The sequence below is a fragment of the Betta splendens genome, chromosome 2 (genome assembly GCF_900634795.4).
Source record: "Betta splendens chromosome 2, fBetSpl5.4, whole genome shotgun sequence".
NCBI classification, from domain to species: domain Eukaryota; kingdom Metazoa; phylum Chordata; class Actinopteri; order Anabantiformes; family Osphronemidae; genus Betta; species Betta splendens.
This window is the reverse complement of record NC_040882.2, coordinates 12,502,589-12,521,907: the sequence shown is the minus strand read 5'-3', so window position 1 is coordinate 12,521,907 and position 19,319 is coordinate 12,502,589. Positions and strand designations below refer to the sequence as shown.

Here is a 19,319-nt window from a genome sequence, read left to right as displayed (position 1 = left end):
TTGCTTGTATGTGTTTTATAGAGTGTTGCTAAATAGTGACAAAACAATTTTGATATGATCCCTTTAGTTCAATTATTGGAGCAACGTCAGAACTACATTTGAAGCTTTGATAATGTAATAATGTATTTGATTTTATGTAATCATTTTAACTCTGAAAATATATTTTCTCCAATATCCCTCCATGTTTGTCATTACAAGGACAATTAAACATCAGTATCACACCTCTCAATCAGTTTTCAATGTGAACGTCACATCATTGTATAAACCTTTTAGGACCTTTTGTAAAGTCTTTCATGGTAAGGCATGGGTGTAACATAGTGTCAAATGAGAGGATGAATGCGGCATGTGAAAACACACAAAACAGTTATCGTACGCTCTAGCTAACACCTTGACATAATGATACCACATGTTGGTCTTGAACGGGTGCTTGTGGTTGGGGTCCAGGTCCTTCCAGTTCCAGTCATCCACTGGTGTACCAGTCCAAATGTGGGGATCTGTTGGTTTCTTCGGCGACAAAGGTTTTGATACCGGTCGACTTCCACCCCTACTCAGTGCCAACCAGGGGAATCACTCTCTTGCAGTGGTTTTGATGGATCCACATAGCTCTCTCCTCGGTCTTTACAGCCGTCGGTGTAGTGAGTACCACAGTGTATGGCCCCTCCCACCGCGGACTTGACCATGTCTTTCGTTTGATGGCCTTGATGAGGATCTGGTCATCTGGCTTGATCTTCTCCTCCTGCTGAGAAAAAGCAGTATCTGGCAGCTTATTTCCATTCACAATCTCTTGTTCCTTCAATAGGTTTGCCATCCACTCTGCTAGTGTCTGGCTCTCCTTCTTCTCTTTGACATCCTGACTGTTTGACTGTTCCATAGTTTTCTTTTGTCTCAGTTTAACTGTACCCTTTGTGCGTTTTACCAGCCCTGCACTCTATGGGTGGTAAGAACAATGATTTTTCAACGTGATGCCTAAGTGGGTGGCCACTTGTCTTATCACTTCGTTCATGAAGTGTGGCCCATTATCACTGTAGATGACCTGTGGAATGCCATGTACAGGAATAATAATTTTGCACAATGCTTCAGTAATGGTCAGTGCATCAGCATCATTGCTTGGCACGATCTCAACACACTTGGAAAACGGACATATCAACACAAGACAGTATTTGTAGTTGTTGCATTTGTTCAACTCAATGAAGTCCATGTGTAGGAACTGAAAAGGGTGAGAAGCCTCAGGAAACTGTCCTCTCTTAGGCCTCTCATTCCCCTGTGCATTATGTTTACAACATGTTAAACAAACTCTGCAAAACTGTTTGGCATAGGAGTTGAACCCATGTGTGAAAAAGTGCTGTTCCGTTCTCATTATCCCCCCCTGTGGAGACATGGCAAGGCCCATGGCTCAACACAGGAACGGTGTAGAACAGGTTTCGTGGTAGAACCGCTTTGGAATCTACTTTGTCAAATCCATCGATTAAACCTGCGCCCAGCTTAATCCATCGTTTCTGTTCAGAAGTCGGTGATTGGCTTTGCATATCCTTAAACACCTGGATGTCTAAAGGTTCCTTAGGACCTTGTGAAATAGCTGTTAAGGTCCAAGCACAATGTCTGCCTTCTGCAGCCTCTTTTAGCTATTTTGTCTGCGAAAGCGTTGCCCTGTGAAACAGGGTCTTTCTGTTTGGTGTGTGCAGCACATTTGCACATAGCAATGGACTTAGGTAATAACACGGCTTTTAGCAAGTCTTTCAACAAATCCACATGCTCCGCTGGCTTGCCAGTAGAGGTCGTCATTCCCCTTCGGGCCCATTGAGCTGCGAAATAGCGAAGTGTAGAAAATTCATGCTGGCTTTCAGTATAAATCCTTACATCAACATCTCGTCCTGCTTTGCATGCTTCAGTCAAAGCTACTATCTCTGCAGCTTGAGCTGAAAAAAGTGACGGAAGTTTTCCTGCGTGAATCAGACTGTCATGGGTCACGACCGAGAGACCTGTCTGAGTCTGTCCAGTTGATGCTGTGTTGTTCCCCTTCCTCTTGTGTTGGAATTAGTGAAGAAGGGTTTAGTGTGTTACACCGCTTGTTGGTGATGTGCGACTGTGACATAAGTGTTGACAGAATCGAAAGGTGCTTTGCAGGTGACAGGAAGGACATCTTGGTCTGTGTCAACAGCATGTCTACAGCGTGTGGTACTAGCAGCTCGAGGGTGTGAAACAACACCACTTCCGCTGAACAGTGCACTGCAAGTGCAGCTGCACACACTGCTCATACACAAGATGGTAAAGCGCATGCAACAGGGTCTAAACGTTTGGAATAATAAGCTATGTGCCTGTAGCGGCCTCCTGTTTTCTGGGCCAACATAGAAGTCATGAAATGGCCTTTACAATCAACTGTTTGGACAAACGGTTTTAAAAAATCTGGTAAACTCAGTACTGTAGCACCAGCTTTTTCAGCTTCTGGAGTCCATTCTATAGTCTGTTTCATAGACAAGGATTGGGAGTAGATCACATCTAACAACGATTGTGTTATTTGTGCATAGCTCGGTAACCATAGTCTGCCGTAGTTGCACAAACCTAGAAACTGCATCATCTGCTGTTTCGTTTGTGGTTTAGGAGCATCTAAAATAGACACTTTTCTGTTGACCGCCAAGCTGCGACCGCAAGGAAACAGTTCATGTCCTAGAAAGGTCACTTTCTGTTTGACCCACTGCAACTTTGAAAGCGAAGCTTTGTTCCCAGTCTTTGCTAGATGACGGAACAATGCAAGTGCAGCAATCTTGTTGTTTTGCTTAGTATCAGAAGCAATTAAAATGTCATCCACATAGACCAACAACTGACTGTGGCCTGGCATTTCAAAATCTGTAAGACAATTCTGTATTTCTGTAGAAAAGATGGTTGGGCTGTCACAATATCCCTGTGGTAACCTGGTGTAGGTGTATTTCTTTCCCTGATAAGTGAACCTAAACCATCCCTGTGATTCTTTAGCTAATGGTATGGAAAAGAATGCATTGCTTAGATCCACAACTGTGAACCATTGCTTATCTGGTTTTAGCAGGTTAAGTAATGTGTGGGGATCGGGCACACACTGAGCAACTGCTTGGTTCACTGCTCTTAAATCTTGAACCATCCTCCATGCCCCTGACTCTGCTTTCTTAACTGAAAAAATCGGACTTTTACACTGAGCATCTGGGGATTCTATAATAATCCCTGCTTGTATCATATCATTTATGACTGGTTTAATACCGGTTAATGCATCTGGTTTCAATGGATATTGACGTATGCGGGGGCGGTAATCAGTTTTAGCTTTAATCACCACTGGTGTGGCAGTGGTCATTAATCCTACATCTGCTTTCCCTTTCGACGAAATAGAAACTGGAACTTGTGATAAAAGGGGATCAGGCAGTGTGCACAAAGCAAGTCATTCTCCCGTCTCATGTGGGACATCCAAATAGACACGGGGTGAGGTAGTAACCACCCATTCTGCACTTGGAAAAGTTTGAGTGCCTGCTTGGTGAGCTGAACTGCACACCCTGTTATGCCCTTTCGGTCAGTGTACATGGCATTTACAGTGACGCTCTGGGGGCCCAAACTAAAAATCTGGTTGTCATAATTTAAATCTGGCCCTTTTGAATGTTTGTATCTCAAGGTAATGTGAAACTTCTCTAAAGACTGAGGTGTAAAGGTTCCCTTCTGACACTTAATAGCTAGGGACAATAACTGTTCAGAAGTGTGTGTGTGGGGTCTGGACTTGGCAGATCTAATGTCCAGTAGTAATGTGGTTGTTCAATGCTGTGTAACGGTAGGGTCAGTATTTCTTCGCCCTTGCCTATAGCAACCATACCTTTCAAAGTGGGGACAATAGAGATTTTAAACCGTGTCATCAAATCACGACCTAGCAGGTTTACAGGACACTTTGGACACAGCACAACTTCGGCACGCCCAGACTCCCCAATCTTAGGGTCAGTGATCATAATTGGCTTTGAAAAAGAATCTTTGGTCACCAGTCCATTTGCTGATTTAACAAACATGAACCCGGAAGAACTCTGGAGTCCGGGAATTTGATCTCTCAGCATAGTTTTTTAGCTCCTGAATCGCACAAAAAGGTAAGTCATGTACCGTTAAGAAGGAGGTCTCTAGTGGGGAGCTGGTCAGCTGATGTATACAAAAAGGTGTCTACCGACTATGTGAGGTCCAGTGTCTCTGCATCATCACCTGCTGGCTTTACCAATGAACTATCTACAGTACATCTAGTCAGGTCATGTATGGGTTTTGTGGGGGTGGTCTGTTAAACTCTCTAGGATTTCTAAAGACTTTATCTGAGCGCCCAGGTCTATGGGGGCACTGTCTGGCATAGTGCCCTGGCTGGTCGCAGATGTAGCATCTACCTATTTTTCGGGGGCGCATCCTACCCTTCTCCTGTTCACCCACCTTTCTTTTGTGGAACTGCTTTCCAAGTACTGAGTTCTGATAGAAAGTGTTGAACTCTTCTCCTTCACCTTCATCTGACCTCCCAAAAAACCCAAACTCGGCTGCTTTGGCTTTCTGTTTCTTTCTTTTGATGATTTCAGATGCGTGGTGAGCATAGTTCATAGTGTTGGGGACACTTGCTGTGCGGTGGTTTAGGTCATGCTTTCGGATGAAGTCAGCTATGGTGTGGTGAAAACCCGCCATCAGCGATTGTTTTAGCTGCTGCTGATAGGCATCAGCGGTGTCCTCGGTTAAACCGCTGTGGTTTCGGAGCACTTCCTCTAACCGTGCTCTGTACTCAAACACATCTTCGCCTTCTTTTTGTCTGCATTGCGCAATTTTAGCATAGTCAGGTGTTTTCTTCGACAACTTTTTCATGTTTTTATGCACCTTCTCAACTTGGCTTCTCAATGCACCGCTTTAACTGGTAGATTTGTGTTGCGTGTATCTTTGCCAGTAAAGTCACCTTCCACTCTGTCCCAGTTAAAGGTCAGAGACTTTCTGAAAGTTTGATTAACTTCCCAGCCGTTGAGTCCAAACGAATCAATCAGCTGGCGATGTTTATCATCCCAGGCGTCCAAATCTAATTTTGGGTCACCTAAGCTTTTGCACGCGTCTGTGCAGGGTCTGAAGACATAAATTGTCTCTCTGTGATCAAATGCACTTTTGCACTGTTGCCGCCCCATAATGCGGGTTTGCTTCTACGAGTGGATAGAATTCTCCATTCGCTCCCCCTGGGATGGGGTGGGTTGGGGGCTGGACCCCACCCATCACAATCGTAATTACTGTCAATTATGCTATGTTGTTGTTTGAGGGGTTTCAGATAAGGATAACGAATAGGTTCTCCTAACATTAAGGAGTGAAGTTTACCTTTGTGAGTTGTTCTGGTGTGGCTGGCTACGGGGTCAGCTCTAGCAGCTGCAGGTTCATTAATGTCCAATTTTTCTACTGCTCTCTGGCATTCAAGTAATTTCTTTTTCGATCTCAGATTTTTGATCTGGTTTCTGTCTTCTCTGTTCACTAATTTTCGCACCTTCACTAGCACAGATGTTTTTTTGTCTGGCTTCACTACAACAGCTCCCTGCAGGGTAAGCCGTTCACGCTTCATATCTAGTTTTTTCTAAATATCCTGTCTCAGCTTGAGTGCTTGCTCTCGCCACTTCACAGCCTCCAACAATTGCAGGTGTTTTTCTTTGTTTGGTGCTCTGCGAGTGTTAAGAGCGTCAACCTTTAATCTCTCAACTAGTTTCTTACATGGACCGCCGTACATCAGTTTGCCCTCAAACCCATACTTCTTTTTCCACAGTTTCAAAAATCTAGTACTGCCAGGTGCCAGGTTTGCCCTCAAACCGTAATTCTTTTTCTAGCTGTCCCAACAAAACAACCTCTTAACTTGGATCCAGACCCACATAGAACAAACAAGACAAACATGACAATCCCGGGGTGACTCCCACTAAGGAGTTAAATTCTTAACTTACCTGTCTTACCTGACTGTTATCTTACTTGTAAGGATGCTCCCCATGAAATGGTCTCCTAAATTTCTCTTTTTTTGTTTCTGTCACTTTAGGAACACAGAGGACGAAGAGCTTTAAGGCTGTATCTCCGTCAGCAATGTAGTCAGGCCTTTACCAGACCACCAGAGCCTTATTCATGTGAACAGTGTGGAAAAGCATTCTCTCGGCAGGGTAATTTACGGGCACACCAATGTGTTCACACTGGAGAGAAACCCTATTCATGTGAGCAGTGTGGAAAAGCATTCTCTCGACACAGTCATTTACAGGCACACCAAAATGTTCACACTGGAGAAAAACCTCATTCATGTGAACAGTGTGGAAAAGCATTCTCTCGGCAGGGTAATTTACGGACACACCGACGCATTCACACTGGAGAAAAAACATATTCATGTGAAGAGTGTGGAAACGTATTCTCTCAACAAAGTGCTTTACGGGTACACAGACACGTTCACACTGGAGAGAAGCCTTATTCATGTGAACAGTGTGGAAAAGTATTCTCTCGACCCGGTCATTTACAGGCACACCAAAGTGTTCACACTGGAGAAAAACCTCATTCGTGTGAACAGTGTGGAAAAGCATTTTCTCATCACAGTGTTTTACTAACTCACAAACGCATTCACACTGGAGAGAAACCCTATTCATGTGAACAGTGTGGAAAAGCATTTTCTCATCACAGTGTTTTACTAACTCACAAACGCATTCACACTGGAGAGAAACCCTATTCATGTGAACAGTGTGGAAAAGCATTTTCTCATCACAGTGTTTTACTAGCTCACAAACGCATTCACACTGGAGAGAAACCCTATTCCTGTGAACAGTGTGGAAAAGCATTCTCTTGGCAGGGTAATTTACGGACACACCGACGCATTCACACTGGAGAGAAACCATATTCATGTGAAGAGTGTGGAAATGTATTCTCTCAACAAAGTGCTTTACGGGTACACAGACACGTTCACACTGGAGAGAAGCCTTATTCATGTGAACAGTGTGGAAAAGTATTCTCTCGACCCGGTCATTTACAGGCACACCAAAGTGTTCACACTGGAGAAAAACCTCATTCATGTGAACAGTGTGGAAAAGCATTTTCTCATCACAGTGTTTTAGAAAGACACAAACGCATTCACACTGGAGAGAAACCCTATTCATGTGAACAGTGTGGAAAAGCGTTCTCTCAACACAGTGTTTTACGGGCACACAGACGCATTCACACTGGAGAGAAACCTTATTCATGTGTACAGTGTGGAAAAGCATTCTCTCAACACCCTCATTTACAGGCACACAAACGTGTTCACACTGGAGAGAAACCTTAATTATGTGAACAGTGTGGAAATGCATTCTCTCAACACCGTAGTTTACAGGCACAGCATTGCGATCACACAGGGGACGAACCTTATTCATGTGAACAGTAGTAATTTGCTCAAACATTGTGTTCACACTGGAGAGTGCAGAGAAGCATTTCTGCACCTCAATGACAAACCAAGTGTTCACGCTGGCCAAAGATCCTATTTACGCGAAAAACTTTTTTTTTTATCTGTCCAACTTGACAGAGCACCCGCAAATCACACATCAAATTAACAAATGTTCATGCGTCATATAAATGTTCCAGAATGTCTAAAAAGGTGTCTGTTGGGGCATATCTTTGCAAGAACTGACTTTGGCCAATAAGGGGTCATTTAACTCGTTCGAATCTATGCAACTGGCCGAAAAACATACGTGTTCACAAACGTGAACAGGATGGACGATCTGTCCAGGATGTACACCGTTTAGAAGATGGATGGAATATGTTAGTTTGCTTGTTTAAAGCGATGTGGGTATAGATTTCTACAAAATAAGCACATTTTAGCACTCTTGTTCTTGAAGCAGTCCAAGATGAAATTAAATCCACCTACATACAAATGCTGAGGTGTGTGGCAGTGTTGCCTTCGTTGGTCCTTTTTGTAAAATAAAAGTAATCCACAACATTTGCCATTTACCATTGTAACTGTAACCATTGTAACGAGGCTGAGCAAGATGTTTACAGATCAGTTTGTCCTTGAAGGGAGCCACAATAAAGGGAAGACAGTAGGAGCACAGCAGGTGAGCTAGATTCAACCCGGACCCTGTTCCATGGTTGTCTCTGCCTGGCCCTCCCTGGATCTGGCTGCTATCTGACTCCCAAAACAAGGCAGAAGAGCTGTGTCTCTCTTTGTCTGTAGACGTTTATGGCCCCTTCACTCTGAGACACCAGTGGTACCAGGTGGAAAAATCCTCCACAGGGATAAAGTGATACCTGCAATTTGATTGGACTAAAGAGACATTCCACTCTGCCAGATAAAGGGACAAAAAGGTGAAACAACTTGATGATTATGTGAGCTTTACCTCCATGGTGTATGTTCTGATCTCCCCAGATGGTTTTTGATTTGCTTTACCCATTATCTTTTACTTTTCTTTGTTATTACAATAAATTGCACAAAAAACAACTCTCTCATCAACTTCTTTATTGGAAAATTTCCACCACAGTCGTCAGCACTAGTAGCAACTGCTTCTAGTATGTTTGTGTGTTAGGAAGCAGCTTCTGTGAGAGTGTCAGCTGTAGCACCCTTGGCTCAGCTTCACAGTCTTGTGATCAAAACTACTGCTAATATTACATGAAAACAAAAGATTGACTGTTCCTGTCACTTTAAGTCCAGGGTTTTATTTATAACAATTTTGTATCGGTACAGTAAAATAAATAAAACACTCCACATTATTAACTCCAATAATACATCAGTAATATTTATTCAGCAGTTACTTTGAAGTGGGTATTTCTGCAGAGGTTTGTTTTGCTTTTGCACCTGAATTATTCTTTTATTCAGGAAAATTAAAACTCATCAGCTACATAGTCACTACCAATTATTATTAGGCCAGTTGCTCAAAACAGAGGCCAAAACAAGATGTCCTGAACAAAACAACGTCTTACTACAATTTAACGGTTATATTTATGACTATAGGTCATAAAGATAAGGAATTTACATTACTAGTGGACGGTGATCGAGATGATTTTAGATACACATATAATTAAGAGTTTGAAATCATATGTAAAGTAAAGGTACATAATAAAAGATGGGGTCTTTGAATGAGAGCATGTTTCCAGTCGAAGTGTTAGTGGAGAAAATTCAGAAATACCACACAAGTGGAGATGGACGTGAGAATCATCCACGTCACCCTGCCCATCAGAGGGGACATTTGATCTGAGCTAGTGTGCTGAGATGGAAATTTTACTAAAAAAAACTATAGGATAAAAGATACTTATTTGCAGCTTGCATGCAAATAAAAAAAAATTAAAAAATCACAGTGATTTCATTGTAATATTTCTTTTTCTGGATTATGTCTCTTGCTCGCTGTCTTCAAATACTTATTTTCCTCACTGTATATACTTATGTTCTCAGGTAAAGATCTATAGACATGGTAATTATGTAATGATTTCAGATACCTCAACACTACAATATGTTTGATTGGTAATACCCAGATTGAGCCATTCCTATAGCTCCAGTCATTTTTACCTCTTAAGCTGTGAAGAAGCTCTGTTTTCTTGGACCCAGCTGATGTTCTTACATGATCCAGGCCTGCTTCACTAAGTCGTAACAAACTCGGGCCAGAACATTCCACAGTTAGACGACGAATGTGATTCCAGGAGCCGTGGCAACTGGACTGGAGGAAGCTTCGACAGGATGGTATCAAAGAAGCTTCCTACTGCTTCGGACAGACAAGATCAATATCTCCTTTGATTTCATTGAGAGCGCTGATGTTTCCTCAAAGCTCTGAAAGGAGCCTTCCAAATTCAGTAGTAACTCTTAGATACTGAGAGGTTCATAAAGAATGCTCGTTTGTCTGTCCATAATTCACCACACTTCTAGGTATTAAGATTCATGTATCTGTGTTCATTTATTTTAATACTTGTTTTCCGTCTGCATATTTATTTCCATGTATCCAGTAGTATTAGTATAATAAAACTTTAAGAAGATCTGGTGTTGTGTTCTTTAAACAACGAAGGACGACCCTTGCTGTGCGAGGCTGCGTTGACCGTTCAGTTAAAGGTGTGAGCCAAGTGCCGCCTGAAGCTGTGCCAGTGAATCACACTATCAGACCATACAGTACATCTACACACACATTCCTGAGAAAACACACACACGAGCAGCCTTGAGTTGCCGACGCTGGACGACGTGTAGACTCTTCACATCACGGGAGTGACAGTGACTCAGACGACATTGGGAGGAAACCTGGCGGTGATAACAAATCCCAAGTGTCTCTGTGATCAGCACACTACTTTTGAAGAAGAAAATTTCACAACAACACTAAGTTTAAATATCCTGAAGTTGACTTGGTGTTTAATTTGCTCACAATCACTCTAGTCACTGCTACAATTACTTTTTATCCTTCATTTACAGATGACAGAGGTTACGAGACAAAACGTATCATCATTCTGGTTAAATCCCTGAATCTCCTATTCGCTCTAGACGCAATTGTACAATTAAAGATCCGAAAGAATGAAAACTATCTTAAGATTATATGAAACAGAACCCCATCGGAAACCTATGGCTATCATACATTAATTGTCTTTATTACATTACAATCGAATGGCCGTAGACGCGTTGTTAGCAGAGAAAAGAGGCGTTTGTGTTATGTTTAGAGACGCATGTTGTACTTACATCCTGAATAACACTGATTCTAATGGTATTGTGGCGAAGGCGCTCCACGGCCTTCAGAATCTCAGCTAACTCTGGTATAGATTCTTCCTCTTGGAATTGGCTAGACGAAATGTCTGGAAAATGGAAATCTGTTCTCATGTCCGCAGCTGCTTCCTTTATCATTGAGATGGCTGTGATTCTCTTGTTTGGTTTTTGCGTTATCCCACTGGTTAGAGGTCTCATCATGACCTCAGCAACACTCTCGTATGAAATGACACAATGCACTATGTTCAAAAACCCTAACTCTAATTCACGTAATGACTTTGACGATGGTCTTAAGCTATCTGACCACAAAATATAATCTGATACAAATATGATTATTGACTTATTTTCTTCACATGCTCATACAGAGGTTATTCTTGTATAACTACCCACCAAAACAGCTCCCAACCTTTTATCCCTAAGTTACTTGCATTTTATGTGAAGGTGTATTTTTGAATTTTGACTTAATACACTGAACTGTACTGTACAATAGTGAACTGAACATTCTTACACAAACAAATAATCTCTTGTGCCCTGACGTACATCAAGTCTAAACATCTGATGTTCCATTTGACTGGCTAATAATTTATGATATATGTTTTGTACAAAAGATTGTAGTTTAACTTTAGTTTAGTACTGTTGGTTCTTGTTTTTGGCCAGTAGGTGGCGCTCTAGAGCTGTCTTCCTTGTGTCAGCGGAGATTTGTTTTGGAAGACGCATTTGCATTGCACGGACATTATGAGTATTTAGCAGTGTGCGTCTAATAAAGTAAGTAATGTCGTTTATACTGGATAGTTATTGTGTTGGTGTTTCTAATAAAGTAAGTAATGTCGTTTATAATGGATAGTTATTGTGTTGGTGTTTGTGTACAGAGACGCCAGTTTTCAGTTATCTATAGCAGGTATTCGTATATTATTTTGTGACGTTTAGAACACTGACCGTTAGCCATGTAGCCTAGCTTTTGGTGCTGCGACCGCTAAGCCTGTTGCTTGTTCTCAATGTGTCCGTGTAATAGAGCTTCTATAAGTCATGTTGTATATCTTTCATATATGTTATTAACAGGCTTCAGTCATGTCTTGTACTTTAACTGTTTATTGATAATTTCTTAATACTTAGTATTTGTTTCTGCTGTAGGAAAACCACACACACACCCATATACTCAAAGTCTGTGTTGCTGATCCTCATGCAGATAAAGTTTTTCCCCATCTGGATCTGTCTCTGCCTCTACCTCAACTCACCTGTACAGAGATTGTTGATTTGATCAGACACCCTGAGATGATAGCCCTTAAACACCAGATATAGTCATCTGTACATGTTTGTCTTTTACACCCAGACTCTGGCTCCCTCCTATCTGACTCCCCACCAGACCCAAGGCTGTTAAAGCGAATGCATCTTGTCTTGGAAGCTCGTTGTTCCTCCTTTGGATAACAAGACATGACGATGCAGAAGTGAGAAAGCAAACATTCTCACTCACAGCAAGATAAGGTGGCACAAACAATTCCATTGGTGCAGAGAGACATTCCACCGGAGCCACAGAAAGGGGTTAAAAGGCAGAAGCAACTTGAGGATCGTGGGCTCTTTGCATCACACCCTCGTGGTGTGTGCACTGATTTCCCCAGCTGGTTTTTGGTTTGTTGATGTGCACGATCAACATCCATGCTTTTTATTTGCTTTCTCCATTGTTTTTATTTTATTTATTATTTCAATAAATTGCACAAAAGGACAACTCTCTCATCTGCTTCTTTATGGAAAATTTCCACCACAGGGGCAAAAACTAAGCATAATCGATTTGTGGGTGACTCCGGTGTGCGGTGGATAAGAGTGTCTTCGGTTGATGTGAATGTCAGAGTGACAACGCATATTGCTGTCGTCGTCGATATGACAATCATCTTTATCGTGTTTCGTCTGGTGGATGTCATTTTGCGTCAGTGGAAGATAAAAATTTGTGCGAAAGTGAATCAAGTGGAAACAACTCTGCTTGTCGTAAAATGTTTTGTTCAGAAATACTGGATGAAATCACAGAGAGGCATACATGTAAATTAACCACACAATTTAGAGCAAATATCAAAGTAACATACAGTGAAGATCAAAACAACAGGGTCACAATCAATGTCTTCTTCCTGTTGAATAGTGGTGTTAGATTGTTTCCAACCTGTTTGTTGACACCTTGACAGTTCTTTGGAGTTCTTCAGGTTGCAATCAGCTGGTCACAGAGACACTTGGGATTTGTTATCACCGCCAGGTTTCCTCCCAATGTCGTCTGAGTCACTGTCACTCCCGTGATGTGAACAGTCTACACGTCGTCCAGCGTCGGCAACTCAAGGCTGCTCGTGTGTGTGTTTTCTCAGGAGCGTGTGTGTAGATGTATGGTCTGATAGTGTGATTCACCGGCGCAGCTTCAGGCGGCGCTTGGCTCACACCTTTAGCTGAACGGTCAACGCAGCCTCGCCTCAGTGCGTGTGTGTGTGAGCACAGCGAGGGTCGTCCTTCTCAGTTCTTTTCATCAGTGGTGGTTTTCTCTGTGGGAGTGGCTGGAGTGGATCCAAGTCGCTCTTTTCTCCGCTCTTTCTCCGACCTTCACAGTTGGTTGTCAGAAGGATCTGGAAGGGACCTCGCCACCGTTTGGAGTCCCAATGCTTCCTGCTGAACTCCTTAACGATCACCCAGTGCCCTGGTTGAATGATGTGCAGCGGTTCTGTCGCCTGTTTGGGCAGAGCCGCTTTCACCTGTTGGGAGATTTGAGAAAGAACAAAGGATAAGTTCTTACAGTACTGTAGAATTGCGTCTTCTTTCAGTAGGTGGTAAAATCCTAGTCTCAGTCTCAGGGTGGAGTCCCATCATAGGAGGTCTACCAAATAGGATCTCATACGGGCTGAGGTTTGTTCTCATCCTTCTCCTCATTCTCATGTATGAGAGCACAATGGGAAGAATGTCCACTTGAGACCAGTCTCTGAGCAGCATTTGGCCAGTTTGTTTTTCAAAACTGCCATTCACTCTCTCTACCGCCCCTCCGCTTTGGGGGTGGTAAGAGCAGTGCTTTCTGTCAATGTTCAGAAACTTTCCCAATTCCTCGAGGGCTTGGTTCGCAAAGTGTGAGCTGTTTAGATGGAATCCCCCACCTGGGAATTATTTCTGTCAGCAAGGCTTTGGTAACTGCATGGCTGTTAGCATGTTTAGCTGGGAAGGCCTCCACCCATTTTGACCACATATCAACAATCACTAAACAATACTTTTTACCTTCTGCTGGCGTTAGTTCGATGAAGTCCAACATTAAATGGTCAAACGCTAGTTCCGGTGATGGGTGAGCTGCCAGTGGTTTGGCAACCGTCTTACCTGGTTTCTCATCCACTGTCTAGGTGAATGATTGCGTAGGGTCAGGCAGACCCAAAGTAAAAGCCGGCGGAAGAGCAAGTTTGAGGTTGGTGAACGCCTGTTCAGCCTCAGATGTCCACGTGAGGCGGGTGGTGGATGCAGAAGATGTCTGCATCAGAGCTCTAAGCGGAGCCTCCAAGACAGCGCAGTTAGGAATGAAATTCCTGCAATAAGAGCACATACCTAAAAAGGACATAAGCTGTTTGTATGTGCACGGTTTAGGCAGGTTCTGAATGGCTTCAGCTCTTTTCAGCGGTAATGATGTTGATGAGAGAAATCGCAAGCGCAGACCTATGTTCATCTCAAAAAAGAGAGGTTGAGGTCAGTTTGTCAGCATGTGTGCGTAACCATGATTTTTCAAACTTCTCATCAGGCCAGAAGACACATGTGCTATACAGGACAGGTCAGATGCATCTTTAAAGGTCGTTTTTTGTGGGGAAACAAGCTGTCGAGCAGCCTGTATGAGGGCCTCAGTTCCAGCCCCTCCCTTCAGCAGCCACTGATAAGAGTAGAGCAGCGGCTCTGAGCTGAAATTAACACCAACAAAGGAAAAATTATTTACATTGTCTGTGGTTGTGACCTGCACTCCCTCCGGAGTGGAAATCAGTGAAATACCCAAACTACACATGAGATCTCTTCCTAATAGATGAACTGGGCATAAGTTTGAAAGCAAAATGGATGTTTGAGTGTCTTGCCGTCTAAAGTTGTGCAAAACAGAGGAACAATAAGTTTTTCTTTTATTGTCTGGCCAGACGAACCTATAGTGTGCACAAATCGTCCACTCATTTTAGGTGGATTGGAAAACATGGAAGATTTTATTACCAAATTTGTTGCTCCTGAATCTACTCAAAACACCGTATGTTCACCTTGAACCGTCAGAGCAAACTCAGGAAATTGTTTGCACCCAATTGACTGTAAAGTCATGCAGCAGTTGTCATTTAGCTGTTTGTTATTCTTTTCAAAATCACTCTGTGGGATATTTTGAGCAGAAAGCAAGTCTTCATTGCAAGCAGGCAATCATGAATTTGAATCTATTGAGCATGTATCAAGTGTGAGCGAGTGTGTGTGTGTCTCTGCGGTACCGTCTACGTCATCATGTGAACGGAAACCTTCGCTGGGCTCCTCCTCTAGTCAGTCAGAAGAGAGTGCCCGGGAGGGTGGAACCTGACGTAGCCGGGGGCAGTGCTTCCTCCATCTGTGTCCCATCTCGCCGCAGATGTAGCAAATGTTTCCTAGATCTCCAGATGCGCCTCCTGTGTCTCTGCTCAATTCCGTCTGAAGTCTCTTCCTCTTCCTCGCCCGCGAAACCTGCCTGCTCCTCTGTTGTTGTTATGGCTCACAGAGAACATCTCCAAGGATGACAGATACAGTTCTCTCTGTTGCTTTTCCTTCTTTGCCATCTTCTTCTGCTGGAGAGTGTCATAAGCATGGCGTGCGTGTCTTGTGAGGTCAGACAGACGCGCTTCTTCTTTCTATCCAATGTATGACTGCTTCACGGCGTCAAAAACTTCAGGGAGTAAGCCTTTCATCACCAGTTCACACAGGTGACTCTCGTAGATGAGTCCTCCCACTCCTTCAGGGGGAGGATGAACTCCTCCGTGTGTGTTGTATGCGGTGGTGAGGCGGTGAACAAAGTCATCAACTGATTCCTCTGGTTGTTGTTTGCATGTAGTGACTTTAATCATACAGATTTTATCGGGGAACGCAGTTTTGAGGTGGGCAACAAGCGTCCTCACTGCGGCAACAAATCCATCATTTAAGTTGTTTGTCCAGTCTTTGTGTTTGAGAGCAAGTGTCACATCAGGCAATTGTCTAGCCAGCTTTTGGTATTCACAAGGTGCAAGACGTTTGGCCAGGATGCGACGAATCTCAGCTCCAGTGGGTCTGTACTCCTGGGAGAAAGCCAGAAGGTTGGCACCGAATGTCTTTCCTGATACGGTGATGTCTGGAGGAGTGTGGGCAAAGTCAGCTATGTCGGCGCTAGTCCATGGTCTGTGCACTAGCATGCTTCCTTCAGGGCCGGCCACTTCCACCATGAGCAAGCTGTTTTCTGGTAATTTCTGTGGTGGAAATTTTGGAATAAAGGCAGATGAGAGAGTTGTTGTCCTTTTGTGCAATTTATTGAAATAATAAAGAAAATAAAAAATAACGAGGAAAGCAAATCAAAAAGCCAGCTGGGGACATCAGAACATACACCACGGAGGTATAATGCTGAGATCACCCCGTTCTGAGGTTGTCTCTGCCTTTTAACCCTTCTCCCGGGGCCTGGTGGAATCTCCTTATCACAGTGTGGGTGAAGATGTTTACATTCTCTCTCCTTTATCCTGGGTGCCATGCTATCAGAAGGGAAGGGACACAGAGCTTCAAGGATTGAATGCGCAAGGTTTACGGCCTTGGGTCTGGTGAGGGATCGCATAGGAAGGAGCCAGAGACCGGGGGGTAAAAGGCAGACACAGACCATAAACAATCGCTCAGTCAAACACAACATTAGATGTCAGCACTTAATGTGTGACAGAACCTTGAGAGGGAGATAGTTTGTTTAGTTTGTCTAGATAGTTTGTTTGTCTAAGAATGTTCTGTGCTGAGTCTAATCAAGTACAGAGCACATGGTTGCTATACAGAGTCAGAAAAGAACACAAGAAGCATAAAAGTACAATTTTTCCATTACACCGTAAAACCTAGTGCATCTTGTCTTTGAAGCTTGGTGTTCCTCCCTTCCTGATCAAAAGACACCCATGTAGCAACCCACGTCTGGACCTAGGTAACTTAACACAACGTGTGAGATTCACTCCCTTCCACAGAGACAAAGCTGCGATTCACCAGAACTCAGAATTCTTGTCTATTCCTAGGACACTGTTTCCTCTCACAACAGAACTGTGACTTTAAAATAAACAACACACATATGGCTAAGTGCACATCAAAAGACCATGAATACTTTTAGGTGACACAACCTAAATCTCACCAGGGTCCTCCTCTGCCTTATCACTAACCAGACCAAGACTTGTCTCATAATTTCTCTACCAAGACTCACTTCATGGACTCTCCCACTCGCCCAGGAGATCTGGATCGTAAACCAGGAATGTGAAGTAATAAAAGGAAAACTCTTCATTTGGACAAAAGTTCTGGTTCAGTTGTAGCAGAACTTTCAACTGTCATGAAACCAGTGCCATTGTATTCTGTGGACAAAATGTTTTCATTTGATATTAGATTGGTTTCTGTGTGATGTTTAATGCCTGATCTACAGATTTGCCAGGAAATTCCTCAAGTTACAAAGGGACTTCAACTTATCACAATGCTCTCCTTTGCGGGAACGTACAAAGTTGAAATACAGATACTCACCTGCTTTACTTCTTTTAATCTGTGCAACATGCCTATAGACTATGCCCACCATCTACAATTAGGTATCCTCATTATTGTATTACATTTTTAAGTTTTACAATTGTTTAATTAGTAATGTCTAGATTAAGCCAATTATAATTTGATTTTGCTTGCGTTTATTATTTGTGTATGTTTTAGTGTTTGCTTGGTGTTACATAGGGACAAGACCAGTCATCATGAATACCATTTCATTTGTTACAGCGTTTTAAGGGACCACGTATGAAACCTTAATATTCTATGCATTTAATATTGCTGTTTAACCATTCTGACTTCTCTGCTCATTTGAGTGTCAAAGTGATCATTACATGTTTATTGTGTTATGGTGTGATGGAACTTTGAGCTTGATGAAAAGAGGAAAGCTTAGTTATCCCAGATTTAGGAGCGATCCAAATCAAATAGTTTGGCACCTGATCTGAAGAGGTGGAACTCTTCACCACTGGTTGAACTCATTTCTCCGCCCTGCAGTGACCACTGCCCCAGGGGTATTTAAACCAGTGACACCCTAGGCGAATCGGATTTCAATCTACCTTCAAAACTAGTCAAAACAACGAATTTTGTTACGTTATAAAGTCATCAAGAAACTCTGCGAAACTGAATCTATTACAACCAGTCCTTAATTGACTCGCTATTTTTGATCGAACTAATTAAATTAGATTCCAGCCCGTTTCCCTTTTGGGCTAGTTTGAAACACCGTAGAAAATTCAACCTGCTGACTGACTGTTACTTTGCTGAACCCGAGCCGTCATCATCAGAGACCCAGAGGCCGTGGCACCTGGACCAGAGAGGGCACGCCTGCTCAACCAACTGGTAACGGGAGACGCTGCACAGCGGCTACAGCTCCAAACTAAGGCAAGACGAACATCTCTAATCCTCTGAGAAGTCTGGTGTTTCTCAAAGCATTAAAAAAGAATATTACAAATTCATTAGTTGTCCTTAGATTTGTATAAGTTAGAGACAAATACTCTTTTAACTTGATCAATCACACACAGAGCCTCAATCACTGAGGTCTTGACCGTTCCTTGTGTTTTCACTCATTGATTCATTCACTGCTGATCATCTCATTCTGATTGTTTTCTCATTTTCTGTTCTGTTTGTTTGAGTATTTCCATATTATGTTATTCATATATCCCGTAGGGTTAGAGTAATAAAACTTTAAAAGCAATCTGTTTTTGTGTGCGTTGTTCTTCAGATTTAAGCAGGTAACTCATTGAATTGACATCTGGTGTTGACTAGATTGATACAAGCGGGATTTCAGCTTTAAAACAAACCTGTTTCTGCAATAATATCAAACTAAAAAGCACTAGACCCCAGCGGTCTCTGGGCCTCTGTCTTTTGGCTCACTTCCCTCCGAGCTGCCTCAATTTTTGCCTCCAACCTTCGTTTCCATGGTGGTTGGGTATTGTTTCCTATGGCTCTTATAGCCAAGCACCTCTAGGATCACTGATGCTGAAGCATATATCAGCTCATTGGAAACCTGTATTGTCACCACAAGCAGGCTAATAAAATAACCACTTTAAAGTGAGGCCGACCTGGTCCCTTGTACTGGAGATTGCAGGGTAACAAACACTAGTCAACGCCAGATGTCAATTTAATGAGTTACTGGTAACGAATAACAATAACAACTTTCTTGTGATAAAACCAAGAATTTGGAATATTCAATTTTAGCGCTTTGAGAAATACCAGAATTCTCAGAGGATTAGAGATGTTCGTCTTGCCTTAGTTTAGAGCTGTAGGCCGCTGTGCAGCGTCTCCTGAAACCAGGTGCCACGGCCTCTGGGCCAGGAATCGTCACCTGTGGTGATGATGACGGCTTGGGGTCAGCCAAGTTACAGTCAGTCAGCTGGTTGAATTTTCCACGGTGTTTAAAAGTGGCAGCGCTACTGAAACTAGCCCAAAAACGAAAACGGACTGTAAT

At 42.8% G+C, this 19,319-nt stretch overlaps 1 protein-coding gene across 1 annotated transcript in view; it reads right to left on the bottom strand.

Moving 5' to 3' along the window:
* LOC129603091 (uncharacterized) overlaps positions 1-19,319 on the bottom strand; it is a 506,300-nt gene that overhangs the window by 388,480 nt on the left and 98,501 nt on the right. The gene's annotated exons all lie outside the window — the stretch shown is intronic.